Here is a 16,892-nt window from a genome sequence, read left to right on the forward strand (position 1 = left end):
TCATGCCCTTCATCCACGCAGTGACATTGATAGACTTTATCTACCAAGGCAAATAGGTGGGCGTGGAATGCTACAAGTACATCAGATGGTTGAAGAAGAAAAAATGGCTTTGGAAGAATATCTGAAGAACAATGATGAAGATGCACTGAAATTAGTATATCAGGAAGGCTTACTAACTACTGGAGAGACCAAACTGGCCTACAAGAAAGACCAAATGAAGAACAGAATAGAGGCATGGGAAGACAAAGCACTACATGGCCAATACATGAAAAAAATAGCTGGGAAAGCAGATAATAACCTGGCAATGGCTAAGAGCAGGAAAATTGAAGAAAGAGACCGAGGGACTAATTCTGGCTGCACAAGACCAAGCCTTAAGGACAAATGCATACAAAGTCAAAATTGAGAAGACAGCAACAGACAGTAAGTGCCGCCTATGCAAAGAAGCTGAAGAAACAGTGGACCACTTGGTAAGCTGTTGCAAGAAGATTGCACAGACTGATTACAAGCAGCGGCATGACAAAGTAGCAACAATGGTGCATTGGAAGATCTGCAAAAAATATCATTTGCCTGTAAGCAAAAACTGGTGGGATCATAAAATAGAGAAAGTCATAGAAAATGATAAAATTAAACTGCTCTGGGACTTCAGAATTCAAACAGACAAGCACCTGCAACATAACACCCCAGACTTAACAATTGTCGATAAGAAAGACAAAAAAGTCTGGATAGTGGACGTGGCAGTGCCTGGAGATAGCAGAATAGAAGAGAAAGAACTAGAAGAGACCTGTGAAAAGCAAGCAAGCAATAGTAGGCTCCTTGGGTGCAATCCCAAAACAACTGGAGCACCACTTGAACACCATTGGCATTGACAAATTCGCTATTAGTCAATTGCAAAAGGCGGCCTTATTAGGAACTGCTTCCATCCTGCGACGATAGCTGTAATACCATCAAACATCCACATCTGCCTATCCCAGGTCCTGGGTAAGGACTCGATAGGTAGACAAAATGCCAAATCCAGTCTGAACATCTGGCTGACTGTGCGATGAATGATAATAATAATATACTACAAGGAGGAGAAATTGAAAAGTGGCTAACAACTGGGAAAACCTACCTAATAATGAAAAATCCAGCAAAAGAGGCAACACCAGGTAACTACAGGCCAATTACCTGCTTACCAACAACTTTCAAATTACTAACTGGTGTGGTAGCTGATGCAGTACAACAGCATCTAGTTGAAAACAATCTCTTTCCACCTGAGCAGAAAGGAAACCGCCCCAATAGCAGAGGAACAAAAGATCAACTCCTAATAGACAAAATGATCTTGGAAAACTGCAAAAGAAGGAAGACCAACCTGAATGTGGCATGGATTGACTACAAAAAGGCATTTGACTCTCTGCCACATGATTGGATAATAAAGTGCCTAGAAATAACAGGAGTCAGTAGAAACATTAGAAAATTTGTGCAAAGATCGATGGCACAATGGAAGACACAGTTGCAGATCAATGGTGAGAGGCTGGGAGAGATTAATATCAAGAGAGGAATATTTCAAGGAGATTCATTATCACCATTACTATTTGTTATTGCACTGTTTCCTCTGTCAACAATACTGAATAACTCAGGACATGGCTATCAAACATCAAAAACATCTGCCAGACTATCCCACCTCCTTTATATGGATGATCTGAAGCTGTATGGAAAAACATCATCTGAAATAGAATCGCTGCTCAACACTGTCCGTATATATAGCCAAGATATTGTAATGGAGTTTGGCTTGGACAAATGTGCCACACTTACTATCAAACAAGGAAAAATAGTGAAAACTGAAGGAATCAAGATGCCCCACGAAAATAACATTAAGAGTCTGGATGAGGAAGAGTACTACAAATACTTGGGTATCCTTCAAGCTGACAACATCAAGCACACTGAAGTCAAGAAAAAGATTAGAGGTGAATACATCAAGAGAGTGAAGAAGATCTTAAAGTCCAAACTCAATGGAGGAAATACCATAAAGGCAATCAACACCTGGGCAATCCCAGTCATTAGGTACACAGCTGGAATAGTGGACTGGACTCAAGCAGAACTAAAAGCAATGGATAGGCAGACCAGAAAAATAATGACAATGAATCATGCCCTTCATCCACGCAGTGACATTGATAGACTTTATCTACCAAGGCAAATAGGTGGGCGTGGAATGCTACAAGTACATCAGATGGTTGAAGAAGAAAAAATGGCTTTGGAAGAATATCTGAAGAACAATGATGAAGATGCACTGAAATTAGTATATCAGGAAGGCTTACTAACTACTGGAGAGACCAAACTGGCCTACAAGAAAGACCAAATGAAGAACAGAATAGAGGCATGGGAAGACAAAGCACTACATGGCCAATACATGAAAAAAATAGCTGGGAAAGCAGATAATAATAAAACCTGGCAATGGCTAAGAGCAGGAAAATTGAAGAAAGAGACCGAGGGACTAATTCTGGCTGCACAAGACCAAGCCTTAAGGACAAATGCATACAAAGTCAAAATTGAGAAGACAGCAACAGACAGTAAGTGCCGCCTATGCAAAGAAGCTGAAGAAACAGTGGACCACTTGGTAAGCTGTTGCAAGAAGATTGCACAGACTGATTACAAGCAGCGGCATGACAAAGTAGCAACAATGGTGCATTGGAAGATCTGCAAAAAATATCATTTGCCTGTAAGCAAAAACTGGTGGGATCATAAAATAGAGAAAGTCATAGAAAATGATAAAATTAAACTGCTCTGGGACTTCAGAATTCAAACAGACAAGCACCTGCAACATAACACCCCAGACTTAACAATTGTCGATAAGAAAGACAAAAAAGTCTGGATAGTGGATGTGGCAGTGCCTGGAGATAGCAGAATAGAAGAGAAAGAACTGGAGAAGATAACAAAATACAAAGACCTACAAATAGAAATAGAAAGACTGTGGCAAAAGCAAGCAAGGGTAGTACCAATAGTCATAGGTTCCTTGGGTGCAATCCCAAAACAACTGGAGCACCACTTGAACACCATTGGCATTGACAAATTCGCTATTAGTCAATTGCAAAAGGCGGCCTTATTAGGAACTGCTTCCATCCTGCGACGATATCTGTAATACCATCAAACATCCACATCTGCCTATCCCAGGTCCTGGGTAAGGACTCGATAGGTAGACAAAATGCCAAATCCAGTCTGAACATTTGGCTGACTGTGCGATGATCGATAATAATAATAATAATAATAATGTTGGAAGTTACCTTGGAGGTCATCTAGTCCAACCCCCTGCTCAGGCAGCAAACCCTATACCATATTGGACAAATGGCTGTCCAGGTTCTTCTTAAAAACTTCCAGTGTTGGAGCATTCACCGCTTCTGGAGCCAGATTGTTCCACTGGTTAATTGTTCTGTCAGGAAGTTTCTCCTTAGTTCTAGGTTGCTTCTCTCTTTGGTTAGTTTCCACCCGTTGCTTCTTGTCCTGCCTTCAGGCGCTTTGGAAAATAGCTTGACTCCCTCTTCTTTGTGGCAGCCCCTGAGATATTGGAACACTGCTATCATGTCCCCCCTCATCCCTCTCTTCATGAAACTAGACATACCCAATTCCAGCAACTGTTTTTTATATGTTTTAGCCTCCATCCCCGTATCATCTTTGTTGCTCTTCTCTGTACTCTTTCTAGAGTCTCAACATCTTAATAGTGATTATTACTTATTGAAGATACAGGAGCCATTAAAGTAACAGAACATTTAATAATGCTGTTAAAGAACAGAAGATACATTCAGTGATACATCAACTGACAGCATCCTTTAAAATCCAGTACTATACTCCATTTATTGGTGCTAATAAAACTGCACAAATGGTGAATATTGAATTTCTGTATTGAACTACAGCCAACAGATCCAACAAAATACAAAAACAAGAGTCGAATGATCTTCATAAAAATATCATATTATCTTCTGCTCAGAAACATATTTTCTTCCTCTATTCATTCAGCTGATTCATTATCTTGGTCCTGAGCAACTGTTCAAGGTCAAATGAATTTATAGTTATTGAATAGATAGAGAAGTGAAGTTGTCTGGCAACTAAACAGTTTATAATGCTATAAACATCTCAGTAGAAACAGAATAATATCTTGTTCATTTAAAAAAAGATGTTTGGAGTATATTGAAAAAGCTACCTAACTTTACCTATTGTTTTAGGTCTGTAAATAATATGCAACTTTCATAAATCTCTGGATAACAATTACGGTAAGATAGATGGCAGGTGTTGTGTCCTGGGCCTGATGAGGAAACTCAGCAGGCTCAGAATTGTTGCAAATGGTCCTGGGCATTCTAAAAGCTGCCTGGGACCAGACAGAGCAGCGCCAGCCTTGTGTGCATGCGCAAGGTGCGAAGAAAGAAGAACTCTTATTGGTTCACTCTGTCCGGGGTTCAAACCCTATAAAAAGGCCTGCATGCCTTTTGCTTTTGCTTGGAGTTGGAGTAGAAGAATAAAGCATTATTAGTTGTCACCATGTGTCTTCATCATTCGCACGCGAACGACGGACTCAACAGCAGGGATATTTATGGCCAAAATATTTCTACCCAGGAAAGCTACATGCATAGCTTAATTTCCACAAAGGGAATATGGCTGGATTCATATCTTGCATTAAGGCATAATGGGTCTCATTTTGTTTTGGCTTAACATCATTATGATTTACAAACTGTATGTTCAGAAATGGCATGTTGTATGAATTCAGCCAATTTTGATGGTTAAACAAATTATGTCTTAGAGCTAAGCTCCTGATTCCGTTCTAGACTCCAAAAGGCAGAACACTGAGGTTTCCTATTATGTAAAACTACTGTAGAGAAAAAATTATTTTACTGCTATAAATTACTCACAAGTATTTTATAGTAAAAATTAGATAAAACTCTTCCATTGACACTGCTATGATTTTGCATAAATGACTGTAACTGTAAAGTTCAAAAGGGGCTGTCCACTAGTAGTTTCATGTTCTGTATCCACTTGGAATGTCAGTTTTATTCTATTCTATTCTATTCTATTCTATTCTATTCTATTCTATTCTATTCTATTCTATTATATATTATAAATCAGCTATTACCTGAATGAAGCATGTACATATTAAAATATAATAAAATTACCTATAGAATGTGTCCATTTATTTAATGTTTTTTTCTATTATAATTTAAAAGACATTTGGTTTTATATAATCAGAAATTCAATATTGAAATGTTATAAACAATAAACCAGGCAAAGCAATAAGATCCTCAGTAATAACAACAGTCACATAACAGGAGACAGAGCTCACTCAAACTAGGAGTCATTACGGTAAAACGAATTACAGACATAGAAAGGTATTTGCCTGCTGTCAAAAAGATCATAATGCAGTGAGCAGGTGAACTTTTGAAATAGGACATCACTATTAAAAAAGTTCTTTCTTTTGTCTCTCTCTACTTTACCACATTCTCTAGGGCAGAGATCCTTGCTCTAGATAGATTTCAAGGAGGTTTATGCATTTGGATGGGGAAAAAATTATAACTTTGTTTTCACTAAGCACTAGCAGAAATTTAGCTTGCCTTGTTATTGATTTAATGCATTAATAAAACATTTATATTACTATATTATATATTGGTTATTTTAAAATATTTCAATTACTGTACTTGAACATCACTTGATTTTCTTTGTAATAAATATCTATGTATTTCATGCATTTAAATACATAAGAAGTGGCTTGAAGATTTTGTCAGATTCTCAAAGACAATCATGGAGAAATGACAAAAAATCTCACTGACCAAGTAGAAACATGTGAGAGGAGATGTCCTTTTAAGTAATCTGAGCCTCAGCCACTTAAGTCCTTATAGGATAGCACAAATATTTTCCACAGCCCTCCCCCTTCAAAATGTAACGGAAACTGGTGGGCTGCAATGTAGCACCTTGTGATTGCACTGGCCAATCCAGTTACTAGTTCATCTGCTCTGTTTTGAAGTAATTGAGGTTTTTGAAACCATTGGCAGCCACAATCTCAATTCAGCATATTGCAATAATCCAGTTAGAAGTCATTGGAGTGTTTTGCAAGGATGCCTCTATCCAGGTGGAGTTGTGGCTGGTGTAGCAGTCTAAACTGGCACACAAACACAGTCACTGAGACGACAGTGACGAGTCCAGAAATAAGTACGTAATAATAGCCTTGCTGGATCAAGTCAAGAGTCATCTTAGTTCAGTGTTTTGTTTCTTGTAATGACTAATCATCTTAAGACCAGCAGTATCTTTGGGAGAGGCAGGCAAGGGAGGGGCAGTGTAATAATAATAATAATAATAATAATAATAATAATAATAATAATAAAAAAAATAAAGTTGGAAGGGACCTTGGAGGTCATCGAATCCAACCCCTGCTCAGGCAGGAAACTCTACACCATTTTTGACAAATGGCTGTCCAATCTCTTCTTAAAAACTTCCAGTGTTGGAGCATTCACTGCTTCTGGAGGCAAGTTGTTCCACTGGTTAATTGTTCTGTCAGGAAGTTTCTCCTTAGTTCTAGGTTGCTTCTCCCCTTGATTAGTTTCCATCCGTTGCTTCTTGTCCTGCCTTCAGGCGCTTTGGAGAATAGATAGAGAATAGTGTAGATAGAATGATACTTGCATACATATGAAATGGGAGCAGCTTGCAGTGCAATGGGACATTGTTTACATCCTTTTGATGAACATAGCAAGGTCCTGTGAACACTCACATTCCAGAAGGCTAGATCTCTCCCATAAATTTATCCAATCCCCTTTTGAAAAATTCTATGAGCAAAACGTCTTGTTTTACTGTTGGGAACAAACAGCAGTTCCAACAATGTGATTTTCACCAAGGAAGCAAGCATCTTTCTGGGTGGTGATATTTACAGATGGTCCTCGGCTTACCACAATTTGTTTAGTGACCATTCAAACTTACAATGACACTGAAAAAAGTGACTTAGGACCATTTTTCACACTTACGACCTTTGCAGCATCCCCACAGTCGTGTGACCAGAATTCAGCAGCTTGGCAACTGACTCATATTTATGACGGTTGCAGTGCCCCAGAGTCAAGTGATCACCTTTGGCAACCTTCTCGCAAGCAAAGTGAATGGGGTAGCCAGATTCACTTAACAACCATGTTACTAACAGAAATGCAGTGATTCACTTAGCAACTGTGGCAAGAAAGGTTGTAAAATGGGGCAAAACCCGTTTAACAAATGTCTCACTTAGCAACATAAATTTTGGGCTCAATTGTGGTCGTAAGTCAAGGACTATCTGTATAAAAAGTTTAGTAAGAGGTTTGGGGAACTCTGCACATTTCATTGAAAAAACATCTCTGAAACTCTCATAATTGTTTGTAACATCTAATGGAAAATGGAATTCAGTATCTAGAGAATCACAGAAAAATGGATCTGGGTATTTTTATTGGTCTATAGAAGTAAGATTCCACAAGCTTGGCCACGTACGCATGTACGCATCAGGCAGGAACCTCTTTGAATCCTCTATGACAGTTCCTCACAGATGAGCCAAAAGCAAAGAAAGCTCTTCCACGGGAATGTTTTTTTTTATGTAATGTGAGAAGTACAATCATAAAGTAAGTTCTCCAATTAGCCAGGTACCCTTCTCATATCTGGTGAAATAGTGAGGAATTTAAAACACGCATCTCTTATTTATTGTATTTTTTCAGCAAAATAAATACAACAAATGAGAGATGCATGTTTCTAATATATATTTCCTTATTCCATTACTAATGAAGCTAAAATATAACAGTTGGCACATTATAAAGATATAATTCCCTTCCATAGTTGTTTAATATTAGTATTCCTGTTTAGCAGAAAAATGCAGCATTAACCTATCTCTTAAAATTATGGCTACACTGCCATTATTCAGTTTTCTGAACTGAAGTAATAAGATAAAGGCCACATTAGATTCATAGATATATACAGTTTGCAAAAGTATTTGAACTCCTCCAGTAGACAGAAATAGAGGTGTTTTTCTTGGTCTTTGTATCCTTGAACTCATCACACAAAATATTTCACAAATGTCTGAAGAGGAAGGAGATTTTATGCATTTGTATGAATGTAATTCAAAGGCTCTAGCTAGCAGTTTGGGGAAAATAGATATAATATTGTATAACTAGATGTCAGATCCATAGGGATGTAGCCTTTTCTTCTGCCTCCTTCAAGTTAAGTACTACATTTACATTTTAAGCAAAGATATGTAAGTATACCAGCAGAGGAATAAAACAGGGACAGCTGTTTTTGTCCCTTACACATAATTCTAAGAAAGACAATAAAATTCCTGAAGCAAAACAAATCAAGATGTAAAATTGGTTTTAATGTTTTGGTTTTAACCTTTTGTAACTGTAAGCTACCCAGAATTGCCCTATGATGACATGGGTGACTAATAAATTTTATAAATAAATAAATTTTACAGAAAACTAGTCATAAGGAAGTAGTCCCCATGCTTAGAAATCCTTTAAACCATTTTACTAGGCTGTGATATGCAGATAAGGATTTTAATTAGAATGATTGTAACCGATACTTGATATGTAACACCGTTGTCAATGAGCAAAATTATATGTAAACAGCATACACATGATTTTTTTGCCTAGGCTTGTGTGCTTTGTGTTTTTTTTTTTTTACCCAATCAGTTCCTTGCTATAAATCGTTTCTAAATGTGAAAGAGAGTTGTTGAAAGTCCAGGGTTTTACTGAAGACATTTCCAATTTTCATTTGTATAAAATCAAAAACTGGAAGAGGTCATATTAGGTCATCCAGCCCAAGTTCTCCGCGCAGTGGAAGCTTCCAGATTCAATCCTCTAGTGAAGCTCCGCAAACGGAACCCAGCCTCTTCCTTGATGAAGCATTCATGATAAATTCTGAATTACGTAACGATTACAAGCAATGTCAGGCTCAGAAAAGGAAATAAAACACCACTGCTGGCCCTTAAGAGGGATCTGCGGGAAAAAAAAAAAAACCGCACGGTCGGACGGCTACAATCTATGAACGCGTCTCTTTCAGATAAAAAACAAAACAAAACCCAAAGTTCAGTTCTCGACATAAGAACTTTCCGGGCTTTGAAAAAGCTTCTGCTTCCGTAGCTGCCAAGCCGGTGCCGGGGAATTTTTTTAGCCCACGGTCGCCCCTCCCCAAACGCCACTCCTGGGCCGACCCAGCGCGCGAGTCCCGGGCGTCCCGTGACGCGTGCGCTCTGCTCAGCCTCCCCGGCTCCTCCTCCGCGACTCGTCCCCGCTGGTGCTCTTCGCCGCTTTTCGGGCAGTAGGTAGTTTCTCCTCGCTTGCCTTTTCTTTGAGACGGTGGCCCAGCTTTCCTCGCTCACGTGGTGGCCGCCGGGAGGGGAGGGTCTGTTTGCTGGTTTTCTTTCTGGCTGAAAAGAGGGGGAGACCGCCTCGCGCGAGGCGAGAACCGGTGCAGCTTTCCTTTCCTCCCTTTTTCTCTTCTCTCATCCTTCCTTCAGCCCCAGATCGGCAGCACTCTCAGGAAGGACTTCCTGCGAGCGCAGCCGGCTGGGGGACGCTAGCTTGAAAAGCAAGAAAGTGCCGGGCTGGTGTTGGTTTTCGGCTTGGCAAGAGAACGAGAACAGCCAGCCAGTTAATGAGAACTATTACTAAGTAGTAAGTAGCTAGTAAGTAAACTAGTAAGTAAAGTACGCGAATGGGTATCCTCTCCAGATTTGTTGGGGACGGCATCCGCAACCGACTTCCTGGAAGCGGAGTTCGTTAGCGAGAACGTAGCCCAGCCCGAATTTGGTTCTTGCTCTCGATCTATCCTGGTTTTTAAGGCAAGGCGTAGGCCTTAGACCGGCTTCAGTATTTAACCCAGACTGATTAGGCTTAAGCTAGCAGAGAGATGAGTTTTTCCAGTGAATGTGGTGCCAGGTTTTGCAAGCCTAGATTAGTTTATCCAGGAACGAACCCCGCTGAAGTCCGTGGGAATTTGATTTCTGAGTTCTAGGCAGTTTCGAAAGTGTTGCACTGAACACACATATTGTATCTTGCAAACAATTGCCAGTGGATCCAGCATAGTTTGTGTTTGTCAAAAGTGGGGTATGGGGGAGACCGAGGAGGAGGAGATATTTTAGTTAGTTAGTTAGACCTCTTAGTTAGACCTCTTATAAAATTCTCAGGCCCTTTACTAAAGGAATGAAAAGGAGATGACGTTTGTGATAAAATTTCCTGGGGTATTAAGTTGATCCATGGGCGTAAACATGAACTACATTTGGAGAAACTTTTACTTCTAAAGGGAAAGTTAAGTTTTCAGTCCACTTAGCGGAAGCTGCTACTTATCTCCCCCTCCCCTTACAAATATATTTTTATTTAGTTTGGATTGAGATATGTCTTAGTAAATGGCTGGAGAGGTCAGTAGCATTGCTTGAAACTGCTTAAGTCAGTGATTCTCAACCTTTTTAATGCCGTGATCCCCAACCGGTCGTAAGTCGAGGACTACCCAACTGGTCGTAAGTTGAGGACTACCCAACCGGTCGTAAGTCAAGGACTTTCCCTGCCTGGGAGCACCACGCATGCGTGGTGCCGCCCCCTGCACCGGCCAAGGTGTAGCTGGCAAGCGGCAGACACGGCGCAGACCAACCACCGACTGGGCCACCAGCTGGCCCAGCCCAAGGGAGGTAAGGCACCTGCCGGGCCCCACGCACGCCAGCAACCCTCCCTGCGCCCGCCAGCCTCCCACCCCTGGCCCTCTTTTACTTACATTTTTAGTAGTTGCTCAGCAGGGAGGGGTGGAAACTTCCAGACAGCTCGCCTTCGCTGCAGACAACTTGCAGCACCGTTTGCAGACTGGGATTTTTGGCGGGCTCAGCAGGGCAGAGACAGCCTGGACAATTCCTATTGGCTTTTGAAAGCCAATAGAATTAGACTCTATTCAAGAGAGTCTATTGGCTTTCAAAAGCCAATAGAATAAAAGGGAGTAGCACAGCTAAGGAACAGGGGAAAAAAATGGCAGACTGCGTTGTTTGGCGACCCCCGTGAAATGGTCATTTGACCCCAAATGGGGTCTCGACCCACAGGTTGAGAACCGCTGGCTTAAGTGTTTAGAGCAATTAAGAAAAGAGCCTACTTGCCTGAGCCAGTATTTTGCTGATTTCTGGCTCATTAACACTGTAGAGTTTATGCAATCTGTGCCTTTCTCTTGTCTGTGCTAATTGAAGTATTTAGCTTAAACAAATTTTTGGGAGATGAATTACTACCCTAATGAGTCCTGACAGATACCAACCAGTCTTCTTGGAAGAAACAAATAATGGATGACATTGACTCCCCCCCCCCCAAATCTATGCTAAGCTTGGTTGAAACCTGGAAAGAAGTCAAGCAGAGAATTTTAGATTTTGATTTATCAAAAAAAAAAAATCATTTCTCACCTCTGCTACAATGTTAACAGAGTCCCATTTTACAATCCCCCAGTATCTGTATCATTTAGTGGTTTTATCTCACAGGAGGGCCTTTATATTGTCAGATTTGGATGCTCTTAACTCTGTGGTCCTGATGGAAAGATACAATAGTATTCCTTATGAAGAGTATTGGTGTCTCTCCTCAGACTTCGAAATTGAGACAGCAGCACACCTGCTTCTGAAATACCATATCTATCATTTTTTGGAGGGCAGAGTTAATCTCCCCTCTAATTACAACTATCCAGGCTACTCTCATATGGCAGTTGTATGCTACTTACATGTGTGTAAAATGAATGCTGATGTTTTTACCATCATTATGTCCACAAGGTGTTTCTGGACCTGATTGATATATCTTGTGCAGGCATGAATATTTTTTTCCTATTTAAAATTGGATGGAATATAATGCACTTTTAATTTCTGTTTGGTGTATAACTATATATTTTAATAAAATTTCTCTGCCTCTAAAAGTCCATATTAATAATTAAATTCTTTTAGATTGTAGAACATTCTGAAATGTAATTTTAAGAGTTGCTTTTTCAGCATATAAAATTCAAACAAGACCTCTCTCTCTCTCTCTCTCTCTCTCTCTCTCTCTCTCTCTCTCCAGAACACACATTGGTCTAAATCAGTGAAAATGAATGGGTTTTTGAAAGCACCTGTATTGAACATAGTGCAGGGAAGATGGAAAATGTTATGGATCATAATATCTAACGTTTCTAAGAAACCCTAGGATTCTTTAGTATAGCGTTTGTGTGTGATGGAGAGAGGATGGAAACACACACACACACACACACACACACTGACATGGACATGCATGAACACACTTAAATGTACAAGTTGTTATTAAGATGTGTGCTGCTTGCATCAGTTACAATTATTTTGAGATTAAAAGCAAAAGGAAATAACTACTGTGGAACAGTTTTCTGGTAATGTTTCAAACACAGTGCAAAGGGCTTAAGGACTGTTGTGTAGAGAATTACAAGGTGAAAATAAGAAATGTTGGTGAAAAATGTCTAGGAAAGATTATTTGTACTATAATTTAACTTACATTATTTATAGCACTTTAAAAAAGCTTTCAGTGTTAGAAGTGCAACTATTATGTCAGTAATATTGCTATGTGATATTCTGTTGGATAGACCTTTTTGGATTTCTGGCTTGGCTTTAATGAGGAGCTGTAGAAATGCGTTTTTGTTGTTATCATTCTTTGCAACATTTTTTTATATCCTCCATAGTGTTTTCACATTTAATGTTACTTCAGATCTACATGACCTGAGGTAATACTATTGGGGAAAAAATTATAGCTAATAAAATGTAGTCATTTTTTTTCATTTTACTCAATGCTGACTTTCAATCATAGCTTCTTCTTGAACAAATGGATAATAAAGAATTATCTTCATGGCTTTTAAAATGTGACTTTTAAAAATTGTCATTTCATGCTGCTACTGGCAGAATGTTCTTATTGTTTGAACAGAACTCTCAAATCCTTCTCCAAAAGCTTCAGATGCCCATTTGGTAACAAGACTGGCAGGATAAAAACATTGTCACTGCCTTTTTTTCTTATTTGGGAAAAATATTTCCTCTTATTGCTTCCAATGAGAAGAAATATATTTGGGCCAACTGTCAAGCTGATCTAAATGTTTAATGCCTTTGGGGCTCTGGAAATAGGAGAAACTCCACTGGGAACCCGTCCATAGGATTTAAATCTGGGCAAATCTGTATATGTACTTAACCTTTTATTATTTTATAGTCGCATGTTTCAGAAAAAAATGCATGCAAATCTACAATCCTTAGAAGGATTGGCAGTACCAACTTGCTCTTGTGGAATTTACATGAGCGTTACCAATTTACATTGGATTTACCTCAGAAAGTTTGTTACAGAATTACATGTCTGCTTACTTTTGAGAGGATCTCCTTTATTTATTTATGTATGAGAATGAGTAGACATGAATTCTTATTTCTAGTATGTTTACAGTGCTTCTCTGGCAATAACAATGTTCTCTGGGACTTTTTAAAAATTTCAATAAGATTTTTTTGTGATTAAATAGATGATAGATTACATTTACAGCTGTTTTTTTTTTTTTTTGCTTGACCCTGAGTTCTTTTGAGAAATTCATTTCCTACGGAACCTCCTATTGCTGAATAGTCCTGACCAGTAGTTCTCAACCTTTTTAATGCCCAACCGGTCGTAAGTCGAGGACTACTCAACCGGTCGTAAGTCGAGGACTACTCAACTGGTGCAGCACCGTTTGCAGAATGGGGCTTTTGGCGGGCTCAGCAGGGCAGAGGCAGCCTAGACGATTCCTATTGGCTTTTGAAAGCCAATAGAATTAGACTCTATTCAAGAGAGTCTATTCTATTGGCTTTCAAAAGCCAATAGAATAAAAGGGAGTAGCACAGCTAAGGAAAAGGGGGAAAAAAATGGCGGACTGCGTTGTTTGGTGACCCCCGTGAAATGATCGTTCGACCCCAAATGGGGTCCCGACCCACAGGTTGAGAACCACTGGTCCTGACCTCTTGGCCTTTCTTAAGGCATTAAAGAGTAGGATGTTCCCTCAGGCATTTGGGCTGGGAACTTAAGTCCATCAGTATTAGTAAATTTGTTCTGGTTTTTATCAATTGAAATGAAATGATTTTTAGAAATCAAGCACGTGTTATATTATCAGTACTATTTTAAATGAGTAGTTTTGGATGTTTTATATTTTGTGTATTGTTTATTTTTTAATCCTTCATGTGTCATCCAGAGTCATTGCTATGAAATTGGTTGCTGCATAAATTGTTTAAATAAAATCAATAAATAATTCAAGGAGTGCTTTTACTAGTGGAATGCTGTTAGTGATGATGATGGCCAGCTCTTCTTCCCCTCCTGTGCTTTAAATCCAGCATCTATTCTGAAACTTTTATGGAAAATCAAACTATTTTTCATGGGAACTGACTCCTGTGCATTTTTGTAGCTGAAAGATGCTAGTATTATGAAAGCTTTCACAAATTCTGTAATGAGTAAGAAAACCAGTAGCTCTCCAGAAATTGCTGACTACACCTAGTATCCTTCTGCATTGGCTATGCTAGCTGAAGCTGTTGGGAGTTGTAGCTCATCAGTATCTGGAGGATGGTATATTTCATGCATTTTTTAAAAGCACGATATCTTTGTTTTCTGAAACTCCAGTTTGCTTCTCATCCCTGTAATTCCCTTCTTCGGTTGCTTGAATGCAAATGAATTCTGTAGAAAAATTATGAGACAACTAGAGGAGATGCTCAATTACTATGGTGGCTTGTTCTATTGATTTTTAACATTTGGATTTGAGGAGTCATCCTATAGTTGACTGATGTTGGCTGATATGGCTGATGTTGAAAAGCCAGGCATGATTGTACCTTGTTGATACATTGATATAAAACCAAAAAGAAACACCAGGATTGTGACCAGACTGGGAAATTACAGGTAGTCCTTAATTTACACCCATTCATTTAGTGAGCATTCAAAATTGCAACAGCGCTGAAAAAAGTGACTTATGACTGTTTTTTCACACTTATGACTGTTGCAGCATTGGGTCGTGTGTGTGTGTGTCCTGTGATAAAAATTCAGCTGCCTGGCAACTGGCATGTATTTATGACGTTGCAGTGTCCTGGGTTCATGCAATCACCTTTTGCAACCTTCTGACAAGCAAAGTCAATGGGGAAGCCAGATTCATTAAACAACTGTCTTGCTTAGCAACATAAATTTTGGGCTCAGTTGTCCTAAGTCAAGGACTACCTGTAAATATTCCATGAAAAACAATGGTGATTGATGTTTGTATTCAGAGCTATCTGCTGGTGAGGGGTATGGAATTAAGGGGGCAAATGATGAAAGCAGAGTTGCTCTGTTTGACACAAACCCCACCCCCTTTGCACAGTCCATTCAGACCCCCTTCATTTTTGTCAATTTTGTTATGTTGCAGCCTGATTCTACAGTTGTTGAAATTCATTTTTTTTCTCATTAATCTATACTCAGTACCCCATAATGACAAAGCGAAAATAGAATTTTAGAACTGTCTGTGTATTAATTAAAAAGAAAAAAACCTGATATATTTATCTAAATAAATATTTAGATCCTTTGCAACAACATTGAAATTTAGTTCAGGTGCCCCCCATTTCTCTTGATCTATGCTGATACGTTTCTATACCTTGAGTGGAGTCCACCTGTGGTAAATTAAATTGATTGGACATGATTTGGAAATCAGCTGACAATGGATACTGTAGCAGAGCAAAAGCCATGTAGTCAAAGGAACTGCCTACAGAGCTCAGAGACAGGATTACTGCAAGGCACAGATCTGGGGAAGGCTACGATGAAATTTCTGCTGCACTGAAGGTTCCTAAGAGCACAGTGGCCTCCATAATTCTCAAATGGAAGAAGTTTGGCACAACCAGGACTCTTCTAAGAACTTGTTGCCCAATCAAACTGAACAATTGGGGAGAAAGGCTTTAATAAGAGAGGTGACCAAGAACCTGATGGCCACTCTTATTGAGTTCCAGAGTTCCTGTGTGGAGATGGGACAGAGTTCCAGAAGGAAAACCATCATTGCAGCAATCTGGGCTTTATGGCAGAGTGGCTAGACGGAAGCCTCTCCTCAGTGCAAAACATATGAAAGCCCCCTTGTAGTTTGGAAAAAAGCAACTGAAGGACTTCAGACTGTGAGGAACAAGATTCTCTGGTCTGATGAAACCAAGATTGAACTGTTTGGCCTCAATTCTAAATGTTATGTCTGGAGAAACCGGGCACCGCTCATCACCTGGCCAATATCATCCCAACAGTGAAGCATAGTGGTGGCAGCATCATGCTGTGGAGGTCTTTTTTAGCAGCAGGGGCAGGGAGACTGGTCAGGGTTGAGGGAAAGCTGAATGGAGCAAAGTACATGGATATCCTTAATGAAAACATGTTCCACAGCGCTCAGGACCTTAGGCTGGGCCAAAAGTTTACTTTCCTAAGCACAAAGCCAAGACAACACAAGAGTGGCTTAGGAACAACTCTGTGAATGTCCTAGAGTGGCCCAGCCAGAGCCCTGACTTGAGCCCTATTGAACATCTCTGGAGGGACCTGAAAATGACTCTCTACTGATGGTCGCCATCCAATCTGGCTGAGCTTGAGAGGATTTGCAAGGGAGAATGGCAGAAAATCCCCCAATCCAGGTGTGCAAAGCTTGTGGTGTCATACCCCAAAAGACTCTAGGCTGTAATTGCTGCCAGAGGTGCTTCAACAAAGTACTGAATGAAGGGTTTGAGTACTTACGCAATGGGATATTTCAATTTTTCCTTTTTAATAAATTTACAGACATTTCTAAAATTCTGTTTTCACTTTGTCATGGGGTACTGAGTGTGGATTACTGAGAAGAAAAATGAATTTCAACAACTGTAGAATCAGGCTGCAGCATAACAAAAGTGAAAGGGGTCTGAATACTTTCTGAATGCACTGTATATATAGTATATATAGTACTGTATGTATAGC

At 39.6% G+C, this 16,892-nt stretch overlaps 1 protein-coding gene across 5 annotated transcripts in view; it reads left to right on the forward strand.

Moving 5' to 3' along the window:
- Positions 1-9,171: 9,171 nt before the first annotated feature.
- NEK7 (NIMA related kinase 7) overlaps positions 9,172-16,892 on the forward strand; it is a 72,335-nt gene continuing 64,614 nt past the window's right edge. The window contains exon 1 of one of the 5 annotated variants that reach the window (XM_039329552.1): positions 9,172-9,277. The gene's annotated coding sequence lies outside the window, so the exon portion shown is untranslated. The other 4 variants (XM_039329548.1, XM_039329549.1, XM_039329550.1 and 1 more) reach the window with 4 other exon arrangements.

Source organism: Crotalus tigris, unplaced genomic scaffold, assembly GCF_016545835.1.
Source record: "Crotalus tigris isolate CLP2741 ecotype Arizona unplaced genomic scaffold, ASM1654583v1 scf7180000024401.5802323, whole genome shotgun sequence".
NCBI classification, from domain to species: Eukaryota; Metazoa; Chordata; class Lepidosauria; order Squamata; family Viperidae; genus Crotalus; species Crotalus tigris.